The sequence below is a fragment of the Andrographis paniculata genome, unplaced genomic scaffold (assembly GCF_009805555.1).
Source record: "Andrographis paniculata isolate CXL003 unplaced genomic scaffold, ASM980555v1 Contig11END, whole genome shotgun sequence".
NCBI classification, from domain to species: domain Eukaryota; kingdom Viridiplantae; phylum Streptophyta; class Magnoliopsida; order Lamiales; family Acanthaceae; genus Andrographis; species Andrographis paniculata.
In genome coordinates this window covers 3,519,367-3,523,275 of record NW_026137391.1, presented here as the reverse complement: position 1 = coordinate 3,523,275, position 3,909 = coordinate 3,519,367, and positions in this window count along the sequence as shown.

Here is a 3,909-nt window from a genome sequence, read left to right as displayed (position 1 = left end):
TAAAAGTACAGTAGGACTTGTAACCCTTTTTATCAAGCCTATTACTGGAAAACAGAAACCTGGGTTTAAGGGCCGTATCTCACGAGAAGGGATAGGTCGAATGAGGTAATTGGTTTGGATACGGTAAGGAATAGTCGGTATCAGGATAGGGCTAGAAAAGGTTGATGGCATATTGTGCGTAGCTTTGATAGACATAAAAATGAGAGTTACTCATGCCGTTAGAGAGAATCTCTTGGAGAGTTTGTTCAGTGGGTTTTAGGTAGGATCTATTGGGATATATTTAGAATCAGGCCGAGGCAGCGGTCAACATTTGGAGTAATGGGTAGACGACCATAGAAAACGGTTGGAAAGTAGAGATGGAACCAAAGTTCTAAAAACCAAAAAGGGCCAGATGCGGCACTTTTTAATTTTCTAGTGTCCAACAGACAGACTCTGACTCTGGAAAGACCTTCACAAAGATTGGCCAGAAAGAGGGTTCCAATCGAGAAGAAGCGACCAGAGGCTAAATGGATGGCTAAGTCTACATGCGAAGGAAGAATACATTTGGAAGGAAAAAGAATGACGTAACTACAAAGCCAAAAGAGAAGGAAGGCATTGTGTTCTAGGTTGGTCACAGGGGAGCCGCGTTTACCCTTGAACTGGTGACAAAATTCGTCCACCCTTTGTCCATGATATCGGACAGTGGCCAGCCCGCATAATCGGTTGTTTGTTCTTGGCTGTCAAGGGAGCCAAGTACTGGATTATCATCCACGATTCGGAGGTAGGCGATCATGGCGCCATCCAACAATGTTTGGGCTATGGAACCTTCAGGCAGAAGGAAAGAAGTGTACCTTGTTTGATGATTTGCCGTATCCGGGAGGCGTTTTATGCCATGGTACAGTAAGAGCGAATAATGGGGGTTAAGACCTTTGAGGAAATAAAAGGTTGGGTTGGAGGTATCAAAATGAAAAGTAGGAACGTATTGGTTTTCCGTGAGAGCAATGAGAAAAATCGCGAGAGGGTTTTACAAGGAAGAAGATGAAGAAGTTTTGTCTTTGCAAGTGAGGAAGAAGAGGAAGTGGTTTTCTTTACACGAAGAGTTTTAATAAACCCTGTGATTTGACTTGAAATGGCGTGATGATTATAGTGACACGTTGAGTTGCGGACTTCCAACCGTCACATTTTGCGGCAATCAAGGTCTGACAATTGGAAGTCAGGTGGGAGTGGGCAAGTTGTTGAATGTAAAAAATGTTCAAAGTTCAGAATTTAGGGTTTCGGCCCAAAATAAAGAAGGGGATGGGCCCAGTGGTGGAACTAGTATGGTTTTTACTGAATCGAGGTCCAGCCGAACGATAAGGGCCTAGAAAGGCTGTCGGAATTGGTTAGTCGGTTAACTGTCTGAGAAGTCTGTCCGACTGGGAATATCTTGGTCGGTTGATTGTGAAGAAACCTACTGAGGTTTTTGGATTAGTGGTCAATGGTCACAACTGACTACGTTAACATAGGAAACAAAGGTTGTAACCAACAACGGTTCAACACACGATCTCAATAACCAACCGAGGAGCAGTTCAAGGCAGTTCGGATGGGTGTGTATAAGAGAGACTCCAACGAGATGATGTGGAGCATCTTCAATCAACAGTGATTTTAGAAAAAAACATCTTATTGGAGATCATCATTTTATATTCCTAGTTGTCTTTATTTAATCTTTAGCACTTTTATATACTGTGTTTAGAGATTCGTAATCTCAAATATTTTTATGTTCAAATTCAAAATATATTTTTGAATTTTTACTTTTTATTGTTGAATTTCGCACATTATAATATGGCACAAAAATATAAAAAAATAAAATTATTATTATAATAATCATTGTAGAATTAATGTTTATAGGGTGCATCTGTATTACTATTGCGCAATAATATAAAAATAATAATTTTTTAATTATAATAAATATAAATATATTATTTTGATAATCATCGTAAAATAATACTCCCTCCGTCCCGTGAAAGATAAACCCTTTTGTTAGGGATACGGTATTTTAGGTAGCGTAGGTTATTAAGTTATTAATAATAAGTTATGAAAATATTTTATTATTTTTTATATATGTAGTGTTGTTGATATTTTAAATATCTTTAGAATTATATCTCAATAAAATATATGCAATATGAATATCATTTTCTAGACAATAAAATGTTTTATAATACAAATGAATAAAAAATATATTTTTTATTTATCATTACCAGAAATTAGTTTTATAAAAAATGAGGTTTAAAAGTTGATAAAAATATTTGTTAATTGAGGAAAGAGATAAAAATAAAAGGGTTTTGGGTGGTCTTACGCGTAAGATGTTAGAAGTTTGATTAAATTGATTTATATTTGTTAAGTATGTTTAATATTGATAAAGTTATAAAAATGAAAAAGGATCATCTTTTGTGAAACGTATCAAAAAGGAAATGGGTGGGATGGAGAGAGTATGTTAGTATTAATTTTTTTTTTTTTTTTTTTTTCATATTATTGCGCCATATATATATAATTTTAAAGTTCAAAGTCACATATTAATTATTTATTTTTTGTATATTATTATATTTTTAAAATTGTGCCTAATGAAAATTGAATTTCAACCTTTTGAGATGTAAAATAGTTCATTTATCCTCGGTCATGTGTATTTAAATTTTTTATTTTATTAATTTTTTATTTTAAAAATAGATATGGTGGAAGGTGATTAGTCGGTATACAAGGCCACAATTCATTAAGAATAGGATAACTGAACACATTCTTCGTTCCGACTGTTCTTATAAAATAGAAATAAGAAGAAAAAACATCTGAATCAACTACATACAAATTATTATGAATAAAAAACAAGAAAAAAAATTTCTTACAGATTAGATTGTTCTTGTGGGGATAGCTTCTTCTCAAGCCAAATTTATGACTGACAACTTGAATAGTTTGAAGGAAGAACAATGTATTCGTAGTATTGTCCGTAACAAAAATCAGCTTGATCCAACTATGAACAAATCACAACAAAAATAAATAAGTTTAACTTTATATGAAATATGTTGGAAAATCAGTTAATTATTTAATCGATAGAATTTAACTTTAAATTAAATTCATAATTTTCGAAACCGATTATTCGGTGAGTTGAAATACATGTGGGTTGATGGCGGTTATTGATAGTGTGGTTAAGCAAATAAATGCCCGTAAGCCATAAGCTCACGTACTACTGCCCGAATCCAGAAATTATCACTACATGCATGTATGATACATTATTATTTGAAATTCTAAAATTCAAATAACATATTTATAACCGGAATTAAATATGGTGTTTATAGCCGGATGTTATCGGAATTATGATGGGCGGTTACCGGCCACTAAATGCGGACGGTTTCGACTCGGGAAATTAATTTCCCAAGGGGTGGAGGGCCTATAAAAAGATTATTCCCATCACCCCATTGTCACACCAAACCAAGAAGAGCTCGTCTCTTCCTTGTCTCCCTCGAGTGCTTTTCCGGAGAAGTTTCCGACGAGTTGTGCGGCACAAATTCGGCAACTCTTCCTTAAATATTAAACCTCCCAACATAGTATTTGTTCGGCTTATTTTAGTTCGTAGGAGCTCCGAAATATTGAAGTGCCACTTGATTCGGAGAGGAACGTCATTTTATCTTTGAGAATGTTGCACCACGAACCAGAGGCCGGAGCGTATTCATTTTTACGGAGAGAGGTTATACCTCAACTCAACGTAATTATCGAATTTACTTCGATAAATTATTGTGATTATTGATTTTATTTCGATAGATTGATTATCAAATTCATTTCGATATTATTAAATTTATTTCGGCAAAATTATTATGATATCGAATTTATTTCGATAATTATAGTATTATTATTATATTTCTAACAAAATCCGACTGTTCAACTCAGGGAAAAGAAATTACA